The sequence below is a fragment of the Lontra canadensis genome, unplaced genomic scaffold (genome assembly GCF_010015895.1).
Source record: "Lontra canadensis isolate GAN:19392208 unplaced genomic scaffold, GSC_riverotter_1.0 scaffold9, whole genome shotgun sequence".
Taxonomy (NCBI): Eukaryota; Metazoa; Chordata; class Mammalia; order Carnivora; family Mustelidae; genus Lontra; species Lontra canadensis.
This window is the reverse complement of record NW_022631003.1, coordinates 23,417,518-23,431,453: the sequence shown is the minus strand read 5'-3', so window position 1 is coordinate 23,431,453 and position 13,936 is coordinate 23,417,518. Positions and strand designations below refer to the sequence as shown.

The 13,936-nt window shown below is 34.6% G+C and overlaps 1 long non-coding RNA gene across 2 annotated transcripts in view; it reads right to left on the bottom strand.

Moving 5' to 3' along the window:
• LOC116866434 overlaps positions 1 to 12,630 on the bottom strand; it is a 30,768-nt gene extending 18,138 nt beyond the window's left edge. For both annotated transcript variants that reach the window (XR_004382386.1, XR_004382387.1), the window contains exon 1: positions 12,590 to 12,630. This is a non-coding gene — a long non-coding RNA (uncharacterized LOC116866434). The remainder of the gene's footprint in view (positions 1 to 12,589) is intronic.
• Positions 12,631 to 13,936: the final 1,306 nt, after the last annotated feature.

The following is a 13,936-nucleotide window of genomic DNA, read 5'->3' as shown; positions in this document are numbered from 1 at the left end:
ACAAACGAACAATCTTTATTTGAAAATTTTGAGACCTTAGTTATTGCTCAAATTTTCCAGTAATAAAGAAAACCTGCAAGTCTGTTCACAGTGTGAAGTTTTTAGATCCCAGCAAAATGCTTATGATAGAGATAGGACAAGCCTAATCTGTACTTACCTCTGCTTCAGACAGCAGCGGTGACAATCCTGCCTGCCTTGTCAAGTTTCAAGAACTTGCAATCCTTAATTTAAACACTTGAGAGATCTATGGAGCCTGTCAGTCTGGTTAATTAAGCTCTGTCTTCTTTTACCCCTCCTCCCCACCAAAACAAAATCGGGCTTTTTTTTTTAAAGGCCACTTAAGACTTTATCTTCTGATTAAGCAAACAGGTTCTAGCCTAAGTAGAATGATCTTAGAAGGCTTAAACAAAATAGTTTTTGCTATTAAAGGGAACATACTTTAAAAGCTTCACTTGGATGTGTCATATATGGGTCAGCTTTGGCATGCTCAGCTTTCCTCTTTCTGAACTAATTGAAGAAAACATTGGATAATCCAGAGTAAGATAGAAAACAAGAATTGTATGTTTGTGTGTGTTTCTGTATATGAATATGTCAGCACTTAATTTTAGCATGAATATCTGACGTAGGAATATATGATGCTTCTAAGTTGGTAGTATCAATTCTTTCTCAACCACAGAATTGGAGAATTTGGAATGAAGGCCTATATACCCTTGGGAAAAACTGAGTTAGAAGGTGAAAGATCTCAGGTATCCTAATGGAAGTCTGTAAATGTTTAAAATATACATGAAGGTTTATATTTACTAACATACCACAGAAAAGAAAACACACCAAGCAAAGGGCCTACCAATCGCCAAATCCCATTTATGTTTCTTAAATTAATGTTAATGAGTACTGTTTAATCAATTTCAATTTACTTTCCTTTGATGACCACACTCATTTTAAGTTCTATTCTATCTCTATTTCAACAATATACTCAAAGTTTTAATTTTGTTGTGGATAACATAACAGCAGACGTTTTCAGCATTTTTGTACTCACCAATATTTAAAGTTTCTAATTTTAGAATTGGAAGACACTGCTTTCTGTATCTTAGTATAGTCCTAGAGATAGAGTGACTTAACTCCCTATGTCAGATTTCTCTTCTCTCTCCCTCCTCTAGAACAGAAAGTGATTGTCCTGGTTGAGTTATTTCAGGCCTAAACACAGTCCATCAACTGTCTTAGACATCTCAGTTTCCCCACCTAAATCATATGGGACTATATGCGTGTCCTCTCCCATGGTTTCCTTTATCCCAAGTCTCTACTTTCTAAAAGTCTTATCTCTTTGGCTCTTTGCTTTATTGGTTTTATATTGATTCCAGTCTTTCCTCATTTTCTATTCACCATCACCATTTTTTTAAAAGATTTTATTTATTGATTTGACTGAGAGAGAGAGAGAGATCACAAGTAGGCAGAGAGGCAGGCAGAGGGAGAGGGGGAAGGAGGCTCCCTGCTGAGCAGAGAGCCCAATGCAGGACTCGATCCCAGGACCCTGGGATCATGACCTGAGCCAAAGGCAGAGGCTTTAACCCACTGAACCACCCAGGTTCCCCGGAATTGAAGTTCTTAAGGATGAAGAATTATAAAGAAAAGTAAGTCTTATATGCTAAACTTTCTAGCAAGGTAAACACATGTGCTTTGAGAGGGAACGCTGAGCATATGACTCCAGTGATTAAAAAATAACTAAGAAGAATACATTTCCTAATTTAAAATCTGAATTGTAACAACAGATTTCAAGAGAAGCAAAAATAAAGTTTATTGACTAGGATTTTTACAACAGATATCCACCTGAAGATGTTCTAATGTTTCCTTTCCACCCCCTCAGCCACTTCAAGATGGCTGAGAAGACTACTAGGATTTACTGAATAACAATAAAATGGTTAGAATTTTCACACAGGTATATTTATAATCGTTTGAAACATGCCCATGGGTAGTTGATGCAACTCAGGTCCTGTTACTACTCTTATACCTCCTTTGATGTGTGCAAACTTATTCTCATACTCACCTCACTTTTTAACCTGCTTTCACTGACAGCAAACATTTATAGCTACCTTTTCTTTAGTTGACAGACATTAATGTGAGGTATCAGTCAATCTTCAACTAGAAGGGATTCTACCAAATGCTACAAGAGCATAATTTGGTAATTTTTGAGGCTGAATACCCCACACCTGAGATTGGTCCAGACAAATCGGAGTCAAGATACAACCACAGTGAGTGACCTCCTTTCTGTGCATTTAAAAAATAAATAGACTTCATTATTCCTCATTTTAAGTTCAGAGAGTGAGCGAGAGACAAAGACAGAGACAGAGTAAGAAGTATATTAGTAGTACTTAAATTTGCAAGTTTACATTATGATCAGTTCAAGGGTATTTATCCTACGATCCAAGACAGCAACTAGAATTCCAGTTATCCCAATAACGAGTTTCATGAAGTGGGATAAAAGAGTAAATATTGCATGTTCATTGTCTTTTATTATTTAAATAGTGAAGTAAATCATTTTGCAAATACCCTATCTGCCATGTTTTGCTATAGTTAACATTCAGATTGCCTTGAATTTGTGAATCAGCCTTAACTTTAACAAATTTCCAGAAGCAATATTTTCACTACTTTTTCAAGCCAATTGTAAAACTTACTCATGAATTGAATTGCATTTGATAAGTAACCATCATTGATGTTAAATCTCTGGTCACACACCCAAGATTTTTTTTCATTTCACTAGTCATTTTTTTAATCCATTTTCTTTCACTATTCACTATTTGTTCTTGAGAGTTATAAATATTAAGTTATTTATTCTATAACCTTATACAACATTCATTATCTTCTCACCAATTTTTTAAATTATTCTTTTTTCTTCTAATAATGTGCCTTTCCAACTAACACTTTAAATAACTCATTCCTTTTTCACATATCAAATATAATACACCTCAAAGCTAAGCATAGGTAAAACAAACAAATGCCTGACTAATAAATCATTCTACAACCTATGGTAAAATAACCATGCATGAATACTCACCATATTTACTGTTGAATAGTTATGTTTTCTCTAAGTCATAGCTTCGTTCAAGTGAAAGAAAATTTGTAAGTTGAAATTTCTTAAGTAGAGAATTTTTTTTTTTTACTTAAAAAATTTAAAATGGTGGTATTGATAAGTATTTTTGCCTGCAATATTGGAAAAACCAAATAAGAAAGGCTTTAGTGACAATGATATTTATCTCACATTGCAAGAAATATAGAAGAATATGTTGAGGTTGGGGTGTGTGGATGTCTCAGTTAGTCAAACATCTGCCTTAGGCTCAGGTCCTCATCCAGGGAACCTGGGATGGAGCCCCACATTGGCCACCTGCTCAACAGGAAGTGGGCTCCCTGCTCGAGGAGAGCCTGCTTCTTCCTCTGCCTATAGCTCCCCATGCTTGTACTCGCTCTATCAAATAAATAAATAAAATCTTTAAAAAAAAAAAAAAAGGATAAGTTGAAGTGCAACTGCTCAATGATGCCATCAGTTACCCAGGATCTCCATGTCTTTGTGTTCTACTATCCTTAGCATTTTGATCTTTTATTCACATCTTACTGCCTAGCCTCATATTGAAAAGATGGTTGCTTCAGCTCCATTCAACAGGTCCAGATCAAGGCGGGAAGAAAGAAAGAGAGTATGAGACAATAAGATCTGTCCCTTCTATTAGGAAACAAACAAACAAACAAACATATCTCTGTTTATGCCTCATTGTCTTAAAATGTGTAGCATGGTTACCACTACTTGTAAGGTAGGCTGAGAAAAAATAGACTGACTGTCCTTACCTCTATATAGACAAAATAGATGGAAAGGGAAGTTGCCTTAGCTAATCAAAAGATCCTTCCACGATAGTATTTAAAGAAATGTTATAATTAAACTCTCAGACAGAAATACTGCAAAATTTAAGTGACTTCATAGACTTTATTATAGAATTTAGCCAATGTATCACATCTTTACTTATCACTCTGTAACTGATGATTTTGCAGTGACAAAGGAATGTTACATTGAACTTTTTCTGGTCTATATATACTACATTAAAGTACTTAGTTCAAAATTTTAAGTGTGCAGATACATGAGGCCAAAATGGGGAGGTAATGGGAAAAGGGGAATAGGAGGGAATACCATGGAAGAGCTACAAAAGTAACAGACAATACTAAAATTACCTGAGTTTTAAATGTATGCAAAGATAGAAGAACTTTTAATCTAAGGACTTCATAAAAATTAGTTAAAGGGCTCCTGGGTGGCTCAGTTGGTTGAGCATTGGATTCTTGATTTCGGCTCAAGTCATGATCTCAGGGTTGTGAGATCCAGCCCCTTTCGGGCTCCTCCATGCTCAGTGGGGAGCCTGCTTCTCTCCCTCTCTGTCTCCCTCTGCCCCTCCCCACCAATCCCCTCTGTCACATGCATGCACTGTCTCTTTCTAATAAATAAATAAATCTAAAAAAATTAGTTAACATAGTAGCTTTTAAAAAATAGATTGGTAATCAGTGATGCAACCCAACTTCATATAGGCTACATTTAAGGGTAAATGTTTTGAAGGTAGTAATTGCAACCTAAATTTTGATGAGGATAAACTCAAAACCTGTGCCTCACTAGACTTTTAGCATCATATCTGTTAAGATGATAGCCCAATAATCTCCATCATTCAAACTAGTTTATTAAGGGCAACTTTGTTATTGAATAATCTAGTAAATCACTTTATTTGTATTTAGTGCCTTTTAGGTCATTGTTACATAATTTTTCTTGATATTGAGATTTTTTTTTTCACTTGCACTTACTTGACATAAATCCAGAACCCAGGAGAACCAGTGAAATGAGCATTGGTATGAAAATAAAATTATGCAGACACAAAAGCAGCTCAGAAGAAACTTCTATGAATGGAATTTGGGAATTGTTGTTACTTGCAGGATCTAATCAATTCCAAAATCAGAATTTTGGATTCTGATTCTAGATTGCTTGGCTTAACTCTGGCATGATACCTAGACCATGATGAAAATTTCTGGATAATAGATAGGAAGAAATTACTATAGGCATGTGCAGTGAATGCTTATGTTCTCACTTAGTCATTATTTTTAGATAAATTCATTAGTGATGCTTACTAAATTTTACTCAATTTTATTACTTGAGCTTTCAAATAACCAATTACCAATCATATGCCCACTTCTAAAATGCTAAAAGATCTGTAGATGCAACCTCCTACGTTATTATATCAAACTAAATGTGAACCTAGTTGCATTGGATGACTTCTCATCAAACTGACACGTTTCATCAACAGGGTGCAGGTAAAGTAGAAAATTCACTGGAGTTTTCAGTATTTGTTAGGGTACCATATACCACATTAAACTCCAATGAAATAAAATTCTTTTTACATTTCTAACACATTTTGCCTCCTTTGCTGCATTTAACCAATCAGTAAAAGCAAAATATTCTTTAATATTTTTCCTGGGCAGATGACTTATGATAGTTATATATAAAAGTGCTCAGGTTTCCCTACATAAAAATTACATTTTGATTTTTATTGTTAACCATCCTCCTGCTCCACTCAAATTGGGAGACACTCTTTGCATACATCTTCAAAGAACTCCAAGAGGAGAAAAAAAAAAAAAAAGGCGTGAGTTTGGAAGAACCTATAAGGACAATGGATTTCAAAGTACACTACCAAAAATTTGGTATACTCAGAAGATAAACAAAAGATGTACTTTTGAAATAGGAAGAAAGAGAACAGAAATGAGGTGAATAGTTCCCAAGGTGAGAGCACCAAATGATTGGAAGCCACCTGGACAGTAATGAAAGTCATAGCAGATGCTACTATAGAACACCAGAAAAAGGTGCCAAAATTTCTTGAAGGGAAGAGGTAATACTAATAATGGACTAGTAATAACTCTTCCATTTAGAAGACCTATTAGAAGTAAGTGAACAGTGAGAACAGTAACGAGATACAGATTTATATATTTGGAAAGCCCTATATGTTAAACTTCTCTGTGGATATAATAATGCTGTATGTGCAATCCTATATTTTTCCTCCACTTTCACACATAAATATTTTCTGTTTCCTTGTGAATTAAAAAAAAAAAATCCAAACCCTGTTTCATTGACCTGACATTTAGACCAAGAAAAGTAATGTGAATAAAGAATCTTAAATTTTAGGTATATTGTTGGCTGTATACTATATAGAAAATTGGGAAATGTAACTATACAGAGAGTTACAGTAAAGGAAAAAAAGAAAAGGAGAAGAAAATTGGATATAAGTGTGAAAATAAAATGTTTTTCCCAATACCTGGTACATTAATAATGTAAACACTAAGATAAAGAGTACAGTGAGAATTGCTGGTGATTCCCTATATAAACTCTCCTTGGATTCCTCTGATGAGCTTGGAAAGGCAAGGTCTCTTAAGGAAGAGCTCCACAAATAAGTGTACAAAATTGTGACTTTCTAATTATCTAAAAAACACAATAAAAGAGTGAGCAATAAATCAAACTGATCTCAATAATAATTTTTAACAAGTCAACTAAGATGTAATTGACATACAATAAACTATCTAGTTAAAGTGTTTAATTTTGTAAGTTTTGACACTTGTGCATACCTGGAAAACCATCATCAGAATAAAAAAAAAATCTATCATTCCTCATGCCCCTTTATAACTACTCCCTCCCAATCTTTCTCATCCCCAGGCAACCATGTGTATGTTTTCTGCCATGATAGGATAGTTTTGATCTTGATTTTTTATAAATGAAATCATACAACAGATAACAGTTTTTGTTTGGCTTCTTTCACTCAATGTAACTGTTTTCAGATTTATCTAGATTGCATATGTTCATTTCTTTTTATTGCTGAATAAATTTCATTGAATGACTATATCACAAGTTGTTTGCCCATCTACCTCTTGATGGTACATTTCACTTGTTTCCCAGTTTGGTTCTGTATAGACAAAGGTACAAGTATTTCATTGGACATAGGTTTTGTATCTCTTGGGCAAATACCTAAGAGTGGATTTGACTGGATCATATGGGTGATATATTAAACTTTTAGCAAAGTGTCAAACTGATTTCCACAGTTGTTGTACCAATTTATATTCCTACCAGTACTGTACGGTTGCTTCATAACCTCAACAAAACTTAGTATGGTAAATCTTTTTAATGTTAGCCATTTTAATGTCTATAAATAATGATATCTCATAATGGTTTTAATTTCTTTTAAAAATTATTTATTTATGTATTTATTTATTTGACAGACAGAGATCACAAGTAGGCTGAGAGGCAGGCAGAGAGAGAGGGAGAAACAGGCTCCCTGCTGAGCAGAGAGCCCGATGCAGGGCTCGATCCCAGGACCCTGAGATCATGACCTGAACTGAAGGCAGAGGCTTAACACACTGAGCCACCCAGGCGCCTCTCCATTTTTCTAATAAGTAATGATATTGAGCATCATTTCTTATGCTTGTTTATCATCCATATATCTCCTTTGGTAAGGTTACCATCCTATCTTTTGTCTAAATTTTGGGGTTGTTCATATTCTTACTCTTGGCTTGTAAGAGTTCTGTCTATAGTCTAGCCACAAATTCTTTATCAGATAGACATTTTCCAAATACTTTCTGCTAGTCCTATCTTAACCTTATTCTTTTTCATTCTCTTAACAATGTCTTTCAAAGAGCAGATTTTTTTTTGTGATAAAGTCCAATTTATCATTATTTTTCCTCAGTGAGTTGTTTTTGTTGTCATACTTAAGAGATATTTGCCTAATCCAAAATCAAAAATTTTTCTCCTATTTGCCTCTAGAATTTTTACCATTTTAGGTCTACAATTAGTTTTGAGTTAGTTTTTGTATCTGGTACTAGGTATGGATTGCAGTTCATGTTTTTGCATATGAATACCCCTGTTTTAACACAATTTGTTTGTAAAGGTTATACTTTTTCTGTTAAATTCCCTTTCTATCTTTGTGAAAATGAGTTCTTATGTGTGTGTCTCCTAATAAATTCCCTATTCTGTTTCACTGATCTATTTGCCTATACTATATCACTATAACACTCTCTCCATTATGGTAACTTTATAAAAAAGCCTTGAAATCAAGTAGTATTAGTCTTCCAAATTTCATTTTCTTTTTCAAAATTGTTTTGGCTATTTTAAAACCTTTGCATTTCCATTTAAACTTTAAAATTGGCTTGTCAACTTCCATAAAAACATTTGGTGGGATTTTGATTTGGTGTTGAATCGACAGGTAAGTTCAGACCAAACTGACATAATAGCAATAATGTGTCTCCTGACCCATGACAGTAATAAATAATAATGACTGTTCTAGTTATTTAGGAGTTCGTTAATTTCTTCCAGCACTGTTTTATAGTTTTCAGTTTTTAGGTCTTGCACACGTTTTGTCAACTTTATTCCTAAGTATTTCATTTTTTATCCTATTAAAAATGATAATTTTGGGGGGACGCCTGGGTGGCTCTTCAGCTCAGGTCAGATCCTGTGGTCCTGGGATAGAGTCCCACATTAGGCTCCTTCCTCAGCTGGGAGCCTGTTTCTCCCTCTGCCTGCTGCTCCCTCCTGGTTGTGTCCTCTCTCTCTCTCTCTCTCTCTCTCTCACTCTCACTCTCTCTCTGGCAAATAAATAAGTAAAATCTTTAAAAGAAATGGTAATTCTAAATTTCATTTTTGATTGTTGCTGGTATGTATAAAATACTATTGACTTCTGTATGTCAATCTCGGTTCCTACAGCCTTGCTAAACTACCTTAATAGCTCTATTAAGATTTTGATAGATTTCATCAGATTTTTGTTTTTTATTTTTACTTTCTTAAAGATTTTATTTATTTGACAGAGCAAGAGACAGTGAGAGAAGGAATACAAGCAGGGAAAGCGGGAGAGGGAGAAGCAGGCTTCTCACTGAGCAGGGAGTATGAAGTGGGGCTCAATCCCAGGATGCTGGGATCATGACCTGAGTCAAAGGCAGATGTTTAACAATTGAGCCACCCAGGTTCTCCTTCATCAGATTTTTAAATGGAAGATATGTTGTCTATGAATAAAGAGTGTTATATATTACTTTCTAATCTGGATTCTTCATATTTTTGTGGGTTGACCTAAAATATAGGCTAAAACTTCCCTTGCGAAGTTGAAGAACAGTAGTAGGAGTGAACATCTAGTCATGTTGCTGTTCTTAGAGAAAATGTGTTCAGTCTTTCACCATTAAGTGGGATGTTAGCTGTGATTTTTTTTGTAATGGCCTTTATTGGGTTAAGGAAGTTCCTTCTATTCCCAATTTGTTGAGAGTTTTAATCAAAAATGAATGTTGCAGTTTGTCAAATGCTTTTTCTGTATTTATTGAGATGCAATCTGTTTTATTTTTTCAGTCTATTAACATGCTGAATGGGATTGATTCATATTGATTTTTTTTTCCCCAAATGCTAAATAGTTCTTAAAATAAAACCTATTTGGTCATGAGGTATTTATCTTCTTAAATAATGTTGAATTTGGTTTGCTAAAATTTTGTTTAACATATTCACATCTATACCCAAGAAGGATGTTGTTTTGTACATTTTTTTTTTTTTATTTTTTGGTCTGGTATGTTATTAGGATAATGTTGACTTCATAGGGATGAGTTCCCTCCTCTTCAATATTCTGGAAGATTTTCTGTAAAATTGATGTTTTGGGTAGAATTTACCAATGAAGACATCTGGAATTTTCTTTGTAGTAAAATTTTAAGATATAATTTCAAATATCTAATAGATGTATGGCTATTTTATTTATTTTCTTCTAGAGTGAGATTCAAAAGTATTGTTCAAGGAATTGTCCATTTTATCTGTGTTGTCCAATTTTCTGGTCAGAAAGATGTTTGGGACACCTGGGTGGCTCAGTGGGTTGGGCCTCTGCCTTCGGCTCAGGTCGTGGTCTCAGAGTCCTGGAATCAAGCCCCGCCATCAGGCTCTCTGCTCTTCAGGGAGCCTGCTTCCCCCACTCTCTGCCTGCCTCTCTGCCTACTTGTGATCTCTTTCTTTCTCTGTCAGATAGATAAATAAAATCTTAAAAAAAAAAAGAAAAGATGTTCAAAATATTATTATCCTTCCAATTTATGTATAATCTGCATTGATATCATCTCTCTCATCCCCAATATTAGTTTCTTTTTATTCATGATTAGTCTGGTTATAGGTTTATTAATTTAATTGAATTTTCTCAAAACACCAGCTTTGGTTTAATTTATTTTTTTCTCCTGTTTTTCTGTTTTCTATCTCATTGTCTTCCACATTTCCTTTGCTTACTTTGGGTTTCATTTGTTCTTTTTTCTAGTTCCTTATGACAGAAGTGAGATCTTTGAATTGAGATTTCTGCAATGTAGGCATTCCCTGCTGTGAATTTTCCTCTACTACTACCTTAAAGGAATCGTATAAATTTTGATTAAGTGGTGTTTTCATTCCATTTCAACTAAAATACTTTCTAATTTTCTCTTGATGTCTTTTCAGCGATTTTTTTAAAAGTAAGTTGTATATGGCTTTTTAGAAAATTCTCTTTTTAAGAGCTTTAAGTAGTCAGAAGGAACTTTTATATATTTATCCATGTAGTTACTATTTGGGTTCTCTTCCTTCATTTGTGTAGATCCATATCTCTATTATGCTTTATCTTCTTTCTCTTGAAACGACTTTGAAAATTCTCTTTCTGCTATTCTTATATCTACAAAATTCTTTATTTTGTCTTTATTTTTAAAATATGTGTTGTTGGGTCTAGAATTCTAGGTTGACAGGGTTTGGACCCTTGTTCGTTTGTTTTTGGTTTTGTTTTTCATACTTTAAAGGTGAACTTGACTATTTCAAACATGGTTTTCCACTCTTCTTTGCATTGTTTTTGGTGAGTAACTTCTGTCTTGAACTTTGCTTTTCATATATAAGATAGTCTTTTCCTCTGTATTCTTTTAAGATGTACTCTCTATTACTAGTTTTGAGGTATTTGATTTTGATTTTTTTGTGCTTACTTTGTAGTTTTTGTTCACTGAGGTTCTTGTATCTTTGACTTTACCATTTTACTCAAATTTGGAAAATTATTATTAATTATTCAGGTCTTTTTCTCTTTTCTTCTTAGACCTCAATTACATGCACAATAGGCTATTTGAAGTTGTCACTAAGCTCATTTATGATATATTTTAAATTATAGTTTCTCTTTTGTTTTATTATAGAAAGTTTCTATTGCTATGTCTTCTAGCTCTCTGGTTATTTTTTTTTTTCCCCTGCAATTTTCAATCTGCTGTTAACTCCATTTTGTTTATCATCTTAAGCAGGAGTTACTATTCCTTCAAATCCTTTCAGGAGTTTCTTTCCTTGGCCACCTCCATGTTGTTTCAAAATGAAATTTTTTTTTTTTTTTAATAGAGGGAGCACGCACAAGTGAGGAGAGGGGCAGTGGGAGAGGAAGAGAGAGAATCTCAAGCAGATTCTATGTTGAGTGTGTAGACTGACAAGAGGCTGGATCCCATGACCCTCAGATCATGACTTAAGCCAAAATTATGAGTCTTTTTTTTTTTTAAAGATTTTATTTATTGAATCGACAGAGAGAGATCACAAGTAGACAGAGAGGCAGGCAGAGAGAGAGAAAGAGAGAGAGAGAGTGGGAAGCAGGCCCCCTGCCAAGCAGAGAGCCTGATGCGGGACTCGATCCCAGGACCCTGAGATCATGACCTGAGCCGAAGGCAGCGGCTTAGCCCACTGAGCCACCCAGGCGCCCCAAAATTATGAGTCTTATGCTTAACGGGCTGAGCCACACAGGTGCCCCTTAAAATGAAATTTTAGAGTGCATCTATCATGTCCAAAATTATTCAGAGGGAATTTTCTATGTTAACAAGTGAGAAAAAGAGTTTCTAGAGTTTCTAACCTATTTACCAGCCTGTCCCCTAACATCTGTGAAACCCACATACTGTTTATCTAAAGAATAAAAGTTTTATATAAAGCTAGCAAACTCCTCTCTCTCAAATAAATAAATAAAATATTTTTTTCAAATAAATAAATAAAATTGGGGGGAGGGGAGGCTTAGTCGGTTAAACATCTACCTCAGGGTCCTGGGATCCAGTCCTGTGTCCAGCTCCTTGCTCCACAGGAAGTCTGCTTCTCCCTCTGCCCCTCCCCCATTCGTTCTCTCAATCTCTTCTCTCTCTTTCAAATAGGTAGAAAAAAATCTTCTAAAAAATAAATAAAAATAAACCTAGCAAACTCCTAAATACACATAAATACCCTGTGTTGTATCCATCTACTTTGACAAATATACCCACATGAAAATCTGAAAGCCCAAGTTTCAAATGTAGAGTTTTCAGGGTTCTCAGAATTCATTACAGACACAGGATGGCTGAGTGAGGATTAATTTCATTCTCAAACACAAGCTTTCAATATTATTTTTGCTTTAAAACATCTGAGAAATTTCATTCTTCCTCTCCTGTCTCTGGGGCCATGTGTATTTCCTCACTTTTAGGAGGTACTTAGGTTGAAACAACAATCATATAGAAAAATGAATTAATTCCTACAATTTTGGACACCCATGTGGAGATTCAATTATGTCAAAACTTTTCCCATCTGTACCTTAGCTGATAGGTACTAGGCACTGAGGGAAATTCTGCTTCTAGCCAGTGTCTTGATTCTTCATAGGTATTGTGGGAGCGCTTCCCTTCCAGCTCTAAAATTCTAAGAATCTGTGACATAGTGCCAATGGGTCAAACGTTTTCCAATAGAGGTTTTACTGTCTATAGATACAATCTTAGCTTCCATGGTAAAAATTGGTCATTTTTCTAAATTGTTTATCAATTCAACTGTCATACTTAGATGGCACTTAAGACTAAGTCTTAAATATAAATAATTTGTGTTTTAGAGAGTAGTAAATTTTGGGAATTTTTACCTCTAATGAGTATAATTTAATGAGTATAATTTAAAAGTTTTATCTAGTTGACACATGGTCCTTTAGAGGTCCCCAACTGCCACCGAATGCACTGAATGCAAGAGTGACAGTGACGCTCCATAAAGAAAGCAAAATGGAAACTTCCAGGTTGAAGGGAGGCAAATTATATTATTTGTTCTGTTTTATTCCAAACCTAACTTCTCACCGTAACAGGTTTTAGAGATTTGTCTTGGTGACTTATATTAAGAACAGTTACCTTGTCATTGTTGTTGTTTTCCCTGAATGTCAAAGCATCATTTTCCTGTTCCTTAAACAAGTGTGCATTAGTCACATTAGATTACCTGCTCAGGGTAGCAAGTACAATCTGTTTTTCTCCTTTTCCTTAATTAGTGAGAAGTCTTGCTTCATAAACATTAGGTTCCCTCTCCCTCTAGTCCTCAAAATGTTGTCTAATGGTAAAGCATTTTAATCTTTTCTATTTAAGTAATTTGTGGATTTTAAGTTTAGCTTTCTGGCCTTTTTATTTACATTGCTGAACTCAGTTCGTATTGCTAGGCAGATTTTCTAATGTTTCATTTTTCCATCTTTCTTAAAAATAACAACAGTGCTCTATAAAACAGCTAATGTTCTCACTGGGCAAATGGAAAGAATCCCACATCACCCCAAAACACATTCTTCCCAGTAGAAAGTATATAAATAAACTCTAAGCAATGTTACACCTTTTCCCTATGAGTGATTTCCTTTAAATGTATTCTACCTCTTTCATATAGCCACCTGCCATTTTTGCTTTATTGCAGCCAGAATGTTTAAAGGCATTGCTTTTAAATACCTTGAAAGTTTTCCATTGATAAGAAAATGTAGTAAAAGCACTTTTAAGTGAACAGTAACACACACATCACAAATCAGGCATTTTGATACCATCTAGGTTCACACCATGTGGTATAAGGAACTCCAGTGATTGTGGTTTAGCTGGGATTCTAGGCTGTGTAGAAGGGATAGGGAAGATTCAAGTTTGTCATAGTTATTGACTAGGT